The sequence below is a fragment of the Coenobita brevimanus genome, chromosome 93, assembly GCF_032717465.1.
Source record: "Coenobita brevimanus isolate Jiangsu-jjx chromosome 93, ASM3271746v2, whole genome shotgun sequence".
Taxonomy (NCBI): domain Eukaryota; kingdom Metazoa; phylum Arthropoda; class Malacostraca; order Decapoda; family Coenobitidae; genus Coenobita; species Coenobita brevimanus.
In genome coordinates, this window is record NC_137046.1 from 43,663,717 (window position 1) to 43,678,716 (window position 15,000).

Below are 15,000 nucleotides of genomic sequence, written 5' to 3' on the forward strand. Positions count from 1 at the left end.
CAGTCTATTTTTTTTTTCTTACATTCTTTCCATAGTTTGTTTCGTTGTTCTTCATTTTTATTATTTATTCACCTTTGCTAATTCTGTACATTTATTTTTACGGCTTCTGGTTGTCTTCTTTCTGTTTTTTTTTTTTTTTTCTATTTCCCGTGTTCTTTTCTTTCTTATTTCACCTTCGTTTGTTTGTTTGTTTTTTCATCGGGCACTTGAGATCTCAACTATTTCCTTTCATTTTCATTATTTTTCATTCCGTCCTTAAATTGTTGATCGCTTCCTATTTGCTTTACCATCGTTAAAGCTTTCCATTATTGGTTAATCTTTCTGGTCACGTCTACAGTATTTGCTCTAAGAATCCTAGCGCCAGTCGTTCACTTCTTTTGTTTTCGCTCTCCACTAATTGCAGAACTTATTACCCATCCTTTTATGTGTTTCCACAGTCTATTTTATATCCCTACTTGCTTTCCAGTGCTAAAGTTTTTCATGTTAGATAATAGCTTATATTCCTCCTTCTTACATCCCTGTTTCTGCAGTTTTGTTACAGCGTTTGAGCTATCTGTTGTTTTGCTATCATAACTCTTTTCAATATTATCCTTCGCATCTATAGTTTTTTTTTTTAATTATTTTCTCAACAGTTGTTGCCATCGTTATTCTTCCTTTATCCTTCAGTCCATTTGCTGTTAAGTCTCCCATTTCCACAGTATTATCCTCCCACTCTGCATCGATTCTACTGTTTCCTGAGTGTATATACCTAGTACCTATTTTTTTTTAAATCGCCAATGATTTTCACTGATTGCTGTTCTTCACGTCTTCGTTGTTTCTTTGCTTCTGTTTGGTTTCCTTCCATTTCTTGATGTCCTTCTCCTCGGCGTCCTACCAGATGCTCTGACAGCCTCCCTTCCCCCCACCTTTTTTGTTAGGTGAGGATAGAATCCATTGGTTGCTTTCTTCATTTTTTATCTTTTCGTTATTGCCAGTGTCTGTTTTATGTTTCTATAGATCTTCCATTTCACTGCATGCTATTTATCCGTCTTTTCTGCTACCCTCTTGCATTCACGCTTGCCAGTTCAGTTGTGTGTTATTTCGGCACACTGCGTCCATTCTTTTTTACTTCCATGTATTTCTTGCTCGTTTTTTGTTTCCCGACACTTATGCTTCGGTATCATTCATCTGTCGTGTGTGATATTCTCAAATATATATTCTCTCATTTATAATCTTTTTCATTGTTTTCAGTATTTTTGTTGTTGATCGTTCAGCTTTTTTTTTTTTTTTTTTAAATCAATTATGCTTCCTTCCTGTCCATTTGCTTTTATGGTTTCTTCTTGGTTTCCTTTGTTTTCTCTTTCCTCTGTGTGTTATCCTCTCACTCTGCGTTCATTACTCCTCTCCTTCTGCAATCAATCTTTTGCTTCTTATCTGTCTTTCATCGATAGATATTTTCACTGCCTACTTTTCTCACATTCTGCGTCAGTCCCTTTGGTTATGTTTGCTCAACTTCATTAATGTCTCTCATTGGTTGTTATTCCCCCTTCCTGTGTCATTTCTGTTGCTATTACTTTCCCTGCTGTAGTCTTTTTCTTCTTTCAGCCTTAAGTATCCACCAATTTTTATTCTTTCCTTATCCATCTTTTTCTTTGTTTTCACAGATGGTCTCTTGGCTTCTAGTGGTAGGTGGGGGCGCTCACCATCCACTCATTCGATGTAGTGCCGTGTTCGGGTGACTGCCCATTCCTCTCTTCCTTCCTTCTTTCCTTCCTTCCTCTTCTGTCTTTCTTTCCTTCATTCTTTCCTCTTCCTTCTCTCTGTGGGTGACTGTACACTGAATGACAAACCAAATGGTTTCCTGTACATCAGGAAACAAGTTACTACGCTGGGTGGTAACCATATAACCAGATTATAGCGCCTGATGGTTTAGTGGGTAATTAAGGCGCTCCAGCCGGATTGAGCCTGGGCAGGTTTATATCCAAGGGGTGGGTGGGGTTTATTACCTATGTAATGCCACACAGGGATGAGTGAGGCTGGCCACTCTCATCTTAAATGTCAGGACTAACTTGCTTAACCCAGGGCTTCTATGCTCCTCACGGGGCAACACTGGGTTAGATGATGATGACGATGTTTCTTGGTTTCTACACTCTTTAATTAGCCTTTACAATCCCTGCTTTCGGCTTTGGTTTCGTTCGTTTCCCTTTCCCCTGTGCTTTTCCCATTTTCTGCGTCTTTTCCTTTGGTGTTTTTCATTTCGGTCATCAGTGCTATATAGTGTATTCTCTTCGCCGCTTTTCCTTTTTTTTTTTTTTTTCTCTCTCTCTCTTACAGCTACTTCGTGTTTTGTTTCCTTCGTTTGTGCTCTCGATTGTTTGCTGTTTCTTTTTCTAGTTTCCTCTTCTTTTTATTTCCATCCATTGTTCTCACAGATGTTTACTGTTGCTTTTTCCTTTTAATTTTTTAATGAAGCCGCCTGATGGTTTAGCAGCAGATCGCTGGGTTATGAGACTTGGCCTACACATTACAATGCTAATCTCACTGCTGGCTGAAGTTGTGTGTGTGTGTGTGTGTGTGTGTGTGTGTGTGTGTGTGTGTGTGTGTGTGTGTGTGTGTGTGTATGTGTGTGTGTGTGTGTTCTAATAATGCAAAACGCTATCAGGAACGTAAATTGGTCTCCTTCGCTCCCTGTGTGTGTGTGTGTGTGTGTGTGTGTGTGTGTGTGTGTGTGTGTGTGTGTGTGTGTGTGTGTGTGTGTGTTCTAATAATGCAAAACGCTATCAGGAACGTAACTTGGTCTCCTTTCCTCCTTGTTCTGGATTATCTGGATTAAGGCAGCCCGGTCTCTGGCAGTTACGTCTCTGCACCACGATGACGCCTTTCTGTAGTTTGTTCTTTGCTGCTACGAGTCGATTTTTCTCTTATTCAGCTTAAGAGAATCCCTGGTATTTAAAGCGTTAGTGAAGGCTGTTGCTAGACCTCCTCCAGTCTGATGTATCTATCCAGACCAGTATAAAATCGTCTGGAGAGAGTGAGAATGAAAATACATAAGACGGTTTCACCTTCAGTTGTTTGCCTGCCCACTCAATGTCCATTGCTTTCCTTCCACGCTTTCTATTTCTGTATTTTTGTTTCTTGTTTGCTTTCAATCGCTTCAGCTCTTCGCTGTTTGCTCTTTCCTCGTTCTGCGTCCCCCCCCCCCCCGTTCGTCTGTCTGTCTGTCTGTTTGTCTCTCTCTCTCTCTCTCTCTCTCTCGCATTGAAAGGGGTAAATAAGAAGATATTTTCAATCTACAAACCAAATTAAATAGGGCAGGAGTTATAATAATAAAGGAACAGTTCACCTTGCATTGTTTTCCGAGTAATTCTATTCCACAAAATTGTTTTACGAACAAAATATTTACCCCATGATATGTTTAAAGGCATTTTCAGATATTTTTTTTCCCATAGCTCGTTTTGTCTCTTCTCCATGTGTTTTTTTTTTTTTTTCCATTTTACAGTATTACATGTATCTTAGTTTTAATAGATTTTTGCGTTCATATTGAGTATTGTTTTTCTGTTGGCCGATGAACAGTAGATTTATAATGTTGTCTTCTCCATTTGTTCAATGATTTTTTTTACCTTTAAAAAAATTGGCGTGTATCTCAGTTATGAAAGGCTTTGGTTTTCATACCAGTAGGCTAATTGGTTTCGTACATGTCTTCGTCTATAAGGAGTTTCCTGTTAGTCGTTTTCATTTCCATTTTTTTCTTCAGTACCCTACCCTGGGGGTAGGGGGGTTTCAAGAATACTCCCCCAGTATCCCTGCTTGTCGTAAAAGGCGACTAAAAGGGTTGGCGGAGGGTTAGTGCCCCTCCCCGGAAAACAACTAACTAAAGAAACAAACAAGAAGCCTCGGACAAGGACTGACCAAACGTTGACGACCCAGGACCGGACAAAGGACTTGGTAATGTGTACATGGAATGTAAGAGGAGCGAATGATGAGGTGAAAGAGAGAGAGATTGTCCAGGTGCTTGAGGATGCGAAAGTGGATGTATGTGGAATAACTGAAACAAAATGGAGAGGAGAAAGTGTGAGAGAATGGGAGTATGGATGGGGTATATGTGCAGGAGTAGATGAGAATGAGAGGGCAAAGGAAGGAGTGTGTATAGTTGTGAGTAAAAGATGGAAGAAGAGCATAAGACAGTATGGATCAGTTGGGTCAAGGATTGTGTGGGTAAAGTTGAAAGTTGGAATACAAATGTGGGGGATTGTGTGTGTGTATGCGCCAACGCAAGATCGTGCTAGAAGAGTGAGAGAGAAGAGTTCTGGACAAATGTGGAAGTGTGCATGGAAAAGTTTGGAAGGAATGAGAGAGTGTTTTTGATTGGTGATATGAATGGTAAAGTTGGTAATGTGAAGGTGGATGGAATAGTTGGTGAGTGGGGTGTGCCTGCTGAGATAGATGAGAATGGGAGTGCGTTAGTGGACATTTGTGCTGGGAGGGTTGGTGATAGCCAATACCCTCTTCAGGCATAAAATGATCCACAGGTATACATGGCGAGTGATGAGAAGGGTGGGTGGTGAACTGAGTGAAAGGAAGGCAATGATTGATTATGTGTGTGTGGATGAAAGGATGCGAAGATGTGTAAAGGATGCAAGAGTGTATAGAGGTTGGGGGAGTGGACTTTCTGACCACTACTTGGTGGTGGCCAGAATCAATGTCCAATTAGAATGGAGGAATAGAAGAAGGGAAAGACGAGAGGAAGGAGTAGTTGCAAGGAGAGTGGAAAGGTTACAAGAGGATGAGAAAAAGGCAGAGTATAAGAGAGAAGTGGAGGAACGATTGGGCAAATATGAACTGGAGCATATGGGAGACGTGGAAGGTGTGTGTAAGATATTTACAGAAGAAATATGTGCAGCATGTGATGTGGTGTGTGGAAGGAAGAGAAGACGGAGGGGGGTGCAAGGAACAGCGTGGTGGACAGAAGAGGTGAAACAGGCTGTGGCACAATAGAAGAAAGCATACAATGAATGGTTGAGAAATAGGGGCGTGGAAGAAGTTGAGTGGCGGAAGAGAGAGTTATATGTGGAAAGGAATAGAGAGGTGAAGATATTAGTAAGAGAGAGTAAGAAGAGATTGGATGAGGAATTTGGATGGAATTTGAGTGTAAAGTGGAGGGACTGTAAGAAAATGTTCTGGAGAGAAGTGAAAAGAGTAAGACAGGGTGGAAATGAAGTTAGCAGGGGAGTGAAAGATAAAAATGGTAGATTACTAGTGGAGAAGGGAGAAAAAGAGAGCAGATGGAGAGAACACTTTAAGGAATTGTTGAACGTAGAGGATGGAAGTAATGCGAGTATAAGTGGCTGGGGAATGGCTGGGAGAAGGAGGGAGGTGAGAAGACAGGAAGAAATTAGTAGGATAGAAGTTGTGGAAGCAATGAAGAAAGTTAAATCGGGGAAAGCCCCAGGAATTGATGGAGTGTGTGGTGAAATGCTGAAGCATGGGGGAGAGATAGTAGTAGAATGGATGTGGAAGATGTGCAGATTGGCCTGGGAGGAAGGTAGAGTCCCGGAGGATTGGAAGTCAGGTATAATTATTCCCTTGTACAAAGGAAAAGGGAAAAAGAAGTGTGTGGTAACCATAGGGGCATTTGTCTTCTTAGTATAATAGGAAAAGTGTATGGTAGGATACTTATAGACAGAGTAAGAGAAAGAACAGAGAAATTAGTTGGAGAAGAACAGGGAGGCTTTAGGAAGGGGAAGAGGTTGTGTAGATCAGATATTCATTCTTAGATCTTTAGTGGAAAAGTTTCTAGAGAAGGGAAAGAAGTTGTATGCGGCTTTCATGGATTTGGAGAAAGCATATGACAGGGTGGATAGACAAGGATTGTGGAAAGTGTTAAGAATATATGGAGTAGATGGGAAGTTGTTGAATGCTGTGAAGAGTATGTACGATGGTGCGAAGGCTGCAGTGCGTGTGGATGGTGAACTAAGTGAATTTTTCTCTTTGAAAGTTGGTTTGAAACAGGGATGTGTCATGTCTCCATGGTTGTTCAATCTGTACATGGATGGGGTAATAAAAGAGGTACAAGGTAGGGTAGTGGATGTTGGAGTGGCCCTGGTGAGAGAGGATAGTGTTTGGAAACTCCTGTACTGTTGTTTGCAGATGATACTGTGTTGTTGAGTGAAGACGAAGGGGAGCTGCAAGGCTTGGTGGATGAGTTTGAGAGAGTGTGTAAGAAACGGAACCTAAAGGTGAATGTAGGGAAGAGTAAAGTGATGGTCTTTGAGAGAGGTGAAGTCAGTGAATGTACAGCGAGGTTGGATGGTGAGGAATTGGAAAATGTGAGTACGTTTAAGTATTTGGGTAGTGTGATGAGTAAGGATGGAGGTTCGGAGGGTGAAGTGCTTGAAAGGGTACAGCAGGGAAGAAAGGTTGCTGGTTCCTTGAAAGCAGTGATAGGAAACAGGGAAGTGAGCATGGAAGTAAAAAAGTTACTACATGACAGTATTGTGATACCAACTCTAACGTACGGAAGTGAAGCTTGGACATTGTTGGAAGGACACAAGTCAAGAGTGAGAGCAGTGGAAATGAGTTATTTAAGAGGAGCCTGTGGAGTCACGTGGAGAGACAGGCTGACGAATGAGGATATAAAGGAACGTTGTGGTGTGGATGTGGATGTGATAGGAAGCGTTGTGAGGAACACACTGAGGTGGTTTGGCCATGTGGAGAGGATGGAGGGTGAAAGACTGACAAAGAGAGTGTATGTGAGTGAGGTGGAGGGTGGAAGAGGGAGGGGGAGACCGAGGATGAGATGGAGGGATGGGGTGGAGAGGTATATGAGAGAGGGGGGTGTGAGTTGGGAGCGGGGCAGTGAAATGGCGGGGGACAGGGCGACTTGGAGGCGATTTGTTTGTGGCCACCCCAAACGGGATTGAGGCGTCAGGCAATAGATAGATAGATAGATTTCAGTGGGTTGATTTTCTTTATTCTTTATTTTGTTTCCAGTTCCCTTTTTATTTCCAGTGTGTTAGTTAAATGCTCTCTTCTTTCTTTTCCTTCCGTTACAATCACACCATTGGGTTTTCAGTGTATTTCTTCATTCCAGCTTTTTCTCTCTAGTTGTCATCATTATTTCACTGTGGAGGTTTCATTACATATATATATATATATATATATATATATATATATATATATATATATATATATATATATATATATATATATATATACCACAACTAAACACCACTTCCTCCTGCCACAGAAAACCACCCTCCCTCATGCCCTCGTCCGCATCATCCCTCCACCTCGCTCTCGTACTGCCTCTTCTCAGTCTCTGATTTAATTTACTATTGAATACACTCTTTATTAACTTGTTTGTTCTTCCGCCATGCTTTCAGTCCCCTTCTTCCCATTCTTCCTTCAACTTCTCTACAATGCATATCCTTGGGCTCTCTTTTTTCACTGTCGCATTGGCTCCAGCTTGTATGCATTGTGTCTAAACCCACTTCACCTTTAGGGATCGTTCCTAAGCCAAATAACATCGTCTGGCGTTAAGTAGAATAAAATAGGGTGCCTCTTTGGACTGAAGGGGTTATCTTTTCCTTTCACCTCGTTGTTGATCTTCCAGTTGTTTCCCATCGTCCTTGCTTCTGTAACAGTCATGCTTAGTCTTTCCCTCGTTTCCTCGTTCTCCCGTGATTTTTTTTTTTTTTAACCTTTTCTTCTTCATTCTCGACCTTCCTCTCATGCCCCCATCATCCTCACTTCTAGTGCACACAATCTTTCCTCCTCGTTCTCACATTTCCTCTCCACTATTATCCATCATACTCGAGTTTATTAGTCTCTTTCCTGGCCTTCCCTTCCTTCTCGTTCACGATCTTAGTCTCCTCTTTTTCACATTGTCTTTCTCCTCAGTTACCTTCTCTTTCTTAACGTCTCTTTCCTTCTCGTCTTCCTTTCCTCATTACCCTTCAACTCCCGGCTTCTTTCCACCCTCTTGTTAGCCTTTCATTTTCCCATCATTAAGCGCTAACTCGAAGCCAGTGAAAGGCATGGTACCCGTGTGATGTCTCTATGAATGTGGTGAACGCAATATCATTTACTTAATGGCTTTATTAAGCCAGTTTGAGTGATTTTATTAATTTGTTTATTTTATCTACTACCAACTTCTTCACTACGAGACATCTTTTACCTCTTCGGCTTGACGACTTCCCTTATTCTATTCTTGCCATCTCCAGGCGATCATAATCAGCCAAGAGTAGACTTTCCAATGTAGAGAGGTTGTATGTAGCCTTAATTAAGCCTTTTACCATTAGTGACCCTTCCTCAGGTGAATACTAGTCTGGGGGACAGCATGATTAAGATTTGTTAAAAGTACGTGATTTTAGTCATGGGGTTAAACTGAATGCTAATGTCAAGATTACTAAAAATGATGTAAATAATGATGTTGCCGTACGCAGTGAGTTTACCCGTTCAGTCTAGTTACTTATTTTATCCAGCTTTTTTTTTTTTTTTTTTTTTTGCCAAACAGACTATTTGATGCAGAGTAAGAAATCACTCATATTGGAGAGGTTAACGAAGGCTATTTGTAACGCCTCCAGTTCCTAAAGTATTTCCTTCGCTGGATGAAATCGTTTGGTGGCAGAAAGGATAGCGGAAAATATCATCGTAGTGGAGCCGTTATGGAAATTGTCTTTGATGATTTCACTACGACATCGATGAACTAAATCAACTAGTCTGGGAGTGATAAAATCAACGTGACATGTTTTAAGTTCCTAACTTACAGCGGTAGAGCTGATTGTGTGTGTGTGTGTGTGTGTGTGTGTGTGTGTGTGTGTGTGTGTGTGTGTGTGTGCGCGCGGCTTACCTTTCCCCTCGCATTTACTTAGTTTATGAAATTGTAAAAATTACCCGTTTTCTAGGGGGGAAAAACGCACAAAATAGCACGTATGAAAGATTTTTTTTTTTTTTCTATGGTTGATGCAGTTCAAGAGGGCTTCAAACTAGAAACTGTATGTTTGATACCTGTATTACACTTCGAATACAAAATTAGAATACTTGTGAAAAGACGAACGCTCTTGATGTTTCGTTTTGATTTGGGAAGTTTTAGTTTTTCCTTGGGGGAAGCAGCCTGGGTATATACAGTAGATAGATAGATTAAGTTCAAACGAGATCCCAAACAATTAAAGGTATAGTAATGGCACCAAATTTGCTCAGAAAGTACAGTATCGTTGGTTAATACTTTAAATCATGCTACACCCGATTCGTGCGGTTGTACATCATACAAATGAGAAAGAATGAGAGTGACTGAGAATGCTTTCTCCCCAACGAGGTATTACTATTATGAATATATTTTCAAAACCTACTTATAAATACGACTAGAGAAGTTGTTCTTATGCTCTTCATTACGACCGGTTTACCCAAAAGTAAATCGTCTGTTGGAAGCAAATAGATATTGCACAAGGCATGGTAACCTCAGGGATAAAGGACAGCTCGGAGGCTACCAGAGATCTAACAGCATGGAGAACCGCCATTAGGTGGCCAAGGCCGACGCTTCCAAGCATGTTGGAGTCTTTGTAAACTAAACGAAACGAAACGATGGTAGTACTGAATCGGTTCACGGAGATTATTATCCTACTAATCTATTCTTTTTTATTAGTCTTCCCAAAACTGAATTATATAGTTTGGAAGTCGCAAGAATAAGATATTAAAAACATTGTTAATTATTATCATTTTTTTTTTGGAAATATGAGTAATTATAACTATGTCACACTTTACCAAGATCACCGGCAGAGGTCATTAGTGTCGCGTTATCTGGTAATTTTTGTCACAGTGTATCATGTGCGAGGATAATTGCCATTATTACTGTTGATATATTACAAGCTCATTATGCCTGTCCAGTTTGCCAGCGTATATCATAAAGGGATTATAAAATTAGAGTAATTAGTAGCAAGAGGAGTTCATTATTTCCTGTACTTAATATTTCTAAGTTGGTTATTTTGAGGCCATAAACAACCGAAACATGAAAATCCTTCATATTTATTTGTTTATTTATTTGTGTATTTATTAAGCATTTAGGTACAGTAGTCTAATATAAGGAAAAAATGGCTATGAAAATCCAGTTGTTACCTCTATTTGTTGTTGTTGTTGTAACTCCAAGCTCATCTGGGCGTGGACCCGATTAACTGCAGGCTCAAGTTGCCCTTTTGTAGTCCACCATGATCTTTTGGGGGGACAGGGAGCTGAGGGACATTTATATGAGAGGGCATCGGAACCATCCAGTTATGTCGACGCCACCACGTAAAGGCGTCCAACTCTAGCACCTCACTTCTATTTATAAAGCTGATTTGCCAGTGTACCTTCATCTGTCGTGGCAAGAACAGAGAAGCAATAACACATCGTCCGTCACTTCTGACTGACTACAACCGGTTATTCTGGTTCTGGTTCATTTTGACAGCAATTATAGGATTGTAAGGTTAATATAAGGAGCAGAAATAGTTAGACGGAAAATATGACTTCATTTACGAGTATTTTACGTCTTACCCCATTCACTCTTCACCCTCTACCTTGCCGCTCGCTCCACCTCTTCACCTCAGCCGTCTCTTGTCAGTTAATACTGAATTTTTGGCAGCACACACTTTTGCCAATAACACAGTTCTTCCGATTTCTTTATGTGATCTGAGTGTTTCGCATTAATTTCTGCCTCAAATAACCCATTAGTAATAATCTTGGATAGCGCCCCCTCCTGCAACAGCAAGGCAATACTGTATTTTTTTAAAGTAGAGTACAGGATGTCCACTAAGTCCTACAAGGTTTGCAAAAATTATTGAACGTAAACGGGTGAACATACTGAAATGGATTTATAAATATATCACAGGGTAACCGCAAAAAAAAAAAAAAAAAAAAAAAAAAAAAAAAGGCCATCTCGATATTGTATACCAAGCAGTAACTTTTTGCAAACTTAGCAGAACTTTGAGGACATCCAGTAAAATTAATTATGAAGATGCGGGAGTGTGTAATATTGACGGAATTGGCTATGGAACGGCACCAGTCTTACACTCTTAGAAAGTGGCAATTAGGCAAGCCAATCCTAATGGGATCTAACCTAATCCTGTAATAACATTTTTCGGTCCTAACCTTGGTATTCAGTCCTAAGAGGCCAAACTAGACCGCCATTTCTCTCCAGCAGCAGGTACCTCGCCGCCTGTAGTAGAATTATAGGAACGGCATCCATAATGGTTCTGTACATAGTTTTTACCTTTAATCCAATGACAATTTATCTTTTATTTTTGCTGTCTTCAAACGATTTTATTCCCTTTTAGGTAGACTTTTCAAACTGAAGGATTAGATATGGTACAGCCATCTTGAACCCCTTTATTGCAAGACGTCTCCTCTCGGCTGAATAGTTTGGAGGTAACAAAATCAAAGAAATTACGTCCCTGTACTGAAGGAATTAACACGTTTACAAGGAATCATATGAGAAACAGTTACGTAAAACTCAATTACCATTAATGTAATTTGATATTAACACATGTTAGGTGAGAAACATTATGTTCAGTTTGAAACTTACTGGAAAGAGTAGCCTATAATGTTCGTAATCTTAGTTTTGTGTTTGCGCCTACTTTCTATCGCTCTAAGGAATTTACTTTTTTTTTTTTTTTTTTTTTTATGTTGCAGGTCCTTTTTATTTCGGCTGAACTTCGGTGTAAGAAATTAATTACACTTCGACGAAACCTAATCTCTGGTATGAACTTTTCAACATCCAAAAGAGGGCGTGCTTCAAGATTTTGCCCAACCGTTTTATGGTTTTCTCCCTGCTCCTACTCCAAACGATAACTGTGGACCGTGGAGAACCGGGGGGTTGACTGAAGGGCGAGGGGAAGGGTAAAGGGGCAAAAACGCATTATTGTCAGGAGTAACAGACATTGAACTCAAACAGCTAAAAAAGGAAAAAGTTCCATTAGTAAAAGACAGTCTGATTAAATGTAACCAAACCTAACTGTACAAACACAACCTAATTTGATGTTGGATTTCCTACCGGAAATAACAACTTTGTTAATAATTATACATTTGCCCATGAATTGCTGTAGAAGCCCCTCTCCCACTTGACGATAAATGGCTACTGAACAGGAACAAAAGTTACATAAGTTGTGTGGCAACTGTTCAGTATTATCACCCCAGTCTCACCCTTTCACTCACACTTCTCCTTACCCCCTTCTCTCCCCACTCCCATTTCCATATCCTCCCTTTCCCTCCCCACCTCACCCCGTGCAAGGAACAAGGTGAGGGCCGTATCAACCACTGCTCCTGCGCCTCGTTAACTATGACGTAGGAGCCCCACTCCCACCCCCACCAGCCAAGTAAACCAGCGTCTCTCACAATGCCACCCAGACACTAACTACCCTATACTGAGCCTGATATCACGTCTGAAGGGGAGTGCTGGAGGTGAGGGGGGGAAGAGGTGAATGTTTTTAGGAGGAGAGAGCTTGGGAGGTGGAGAGCTGAATGGGGGGCAACTTGCGGGAATTAGGGGCTGGAGGTTCGTACAGGAGAGAGGGGGATTGACTTGTGAGAGAGGAGGGGTAGTGTTCTGCGAAATGGGGGCGGGGGTGGCTTCTGAGAGTCGGGGGCGGTAAGGGAATTGCGGAAAGGTTGATGGCTTATGGGAAGGGGGGGGGGACTTATTGCAGCGGGGGAGCTTAGGGGAAACTTTCGGGATGGAAGAGAGGGGGTGCGGGACGTTTGGGAGTGAGGGGCGGAGGGACTTCTGGCTAAGAGAGAAATAAGTAAATATAGGATTATTATAGGTAACCGTACTATTAAAGACTGTCACCAATAAACGCTTTTTAACAATTTGTTCACTGATCTCCATATATATATATATATATATATATATATATATATATATATATATATATATATATATATATATATATATATATATATATATATATATATATGATAAACGTACTAAAATCCTAATGAAATAATCAGACTGTAATGATTAGACTATATTAGGCATATGGAGTGGAGAGGTATATGAGAGAAGGGGGTGTGAGTTGGGAGCAGGGCAGTGAAATGGCGGGGGACAGGGCGACTTGGAGGCGATTTGTTTGTGGCCACCCCAAACGGGATTGAGGCGTCTGGCAATAGATAGATAGATAGATTATTATGTCATGTTTAATTAGGACAGATCACCTCATTAGCACGACATTGGCCAGAGAATGAAGTGTTTAAAAGAAAGAAAGAAAAAAAAAAACAGCAGCCCTGCACTGCCAAAGTACACCTGTCGTACCTTTGCAGATTGTAAATATGTGTATGCGCCTACATCATGTTTAATTTTCCAGTCTCCCTACTTATTACTTTTGCTGCATATGCTTTATCTGTCTACCGGTGTGTCTCATCTCATGTAGGTGTATTTGTCTGTGCATGTTTACAAGAGCCTGTGCCATCTGCATCTTTCCCTGTATCTTAGAATACCTATACTCGTCTGTTTGTCTGCCTTTATAAAATGTATATTTGTTTTCCAGTCACGTTAACCTGTGTCTGTACTGTATGTCTGGCTTTGCTTGTATCTCTTCGCCAGTCTGTTGTAGCAAAATGCAAACTGTATACTTGCTTATGTATAATTATGTTTTCTCTGTCTACTCAGCCGCGTTTATCTGTCTACATAATTACTTGATATTTATTCAACCATACCTGTATATCTATCGAGGTATTGATCTGTATTTATTATTGTATTTTTTCCATAGTTTATCTCTTTACTGTTCTTTAGGTCAGTATATATTTCAGCATTTCATTGTATCTATCCACCTGCCTTCTTGTACCCTCTCCGTTGTGCATGTATCTTCCAGTATATCTTTCTGTTTATTTATCTATCTACATATCTGCATTTATCTATGTCTTCGTATATGTGTAAACTGTATTGTAAATAGAATATCCGTATGTGTTTATTAATGTCTTTCTGTGTCTGTATCTAGACAGATATAGACACAGAGGTTGGCAGAGATTAATAAACATGGAAAAGCAGATAAAAAGATATAATAACCTAGGCACATAACGTATAAACTTTCATCATTTACCTACCATAATATGGACTGTTCTGTTTTCAGGATATCTATGAGTGTGACTTTCCCTACTTCTGTGACAACAAGCGAGTCAGCCGTGGGCCAGCTACATTGTTTGGTAAGTGTGACAGTGCTAAGGCTGGGAGCTACAAAAGCCAAGTCTAAATCTGTTATTCCGAGAAAAACGCAGTTGAAAGTTTCCTTATCAAAAATACAGCGTTTATTTGCACAATTGGGTATGTGAAAAATATTCCGGTCCAAAAGCACATTATTTTTAGGTACTTAAAATACAGTGCTGCCTCTTTATTTTTCAGATAAGTCAAAACAGACAACTCCCCATAATCAGTGGCTCGTGCCTTATTTGTACAGATGAAACTTCCTATCCCACCAAAACTAACATAAAACTGACATTCATAGATAAGGACATATTAAAACCTATATTTGAGAATGGTCATATTCAATTATTTAAATGAATAGTGGATACTATCTTCCCACTTGATAGTCCTATGAATTGGCCAGCGCGACAGAGACTCATACAGCACACCGTATCTTTTATTGGACTTCAGCTCAGAAAACACCGTACCTTTGTACCAGTAACAGAGCAACCAAGTTTGTCTTCACCACCACCCATCTCAAACTCTGAAACTGTGACATTGGCCCAGATAGCACTCAGCCATAGAATTATAAATGCTGAAAGTGTATTTAATTTTTCAAAGCATGTATTTTCTGTGATTTCGAGTAGCCTAATTTATATATTTTGCTCTTTTCGATTTGTCTTTGTTTTCCCTGATGTTTATATTTTGATGTTTTGTAGTTTGCTGTTCTTGATTTTGTTGTTGCTCCTTGTCTTACAGCGATACTTTAGAGGTGTTATCTTGTTCAGTAAGTGCGATAATGATTATGTATGCTAACATTGAATATTCTGTTTGGTACGTCAGTCTGGTTGGTGTTTTTATTAGTGTAATTTTTT

The 15,000-nt window shown here is 40.2% G+C and overlaps 1 protein-coding gene across 1 annotated transcript in view; it reads right to left on the minus strand.

The window, feature by feature from the left end:
• LOC145412422 (uncharacterized) overlaps positions 1–15,000 on the minus strand; it is a 341,290-nt gene that overhangs the window by 183,229 nt on the left and 143,061 nt on the right. The window lies entirely within an intron of this gene.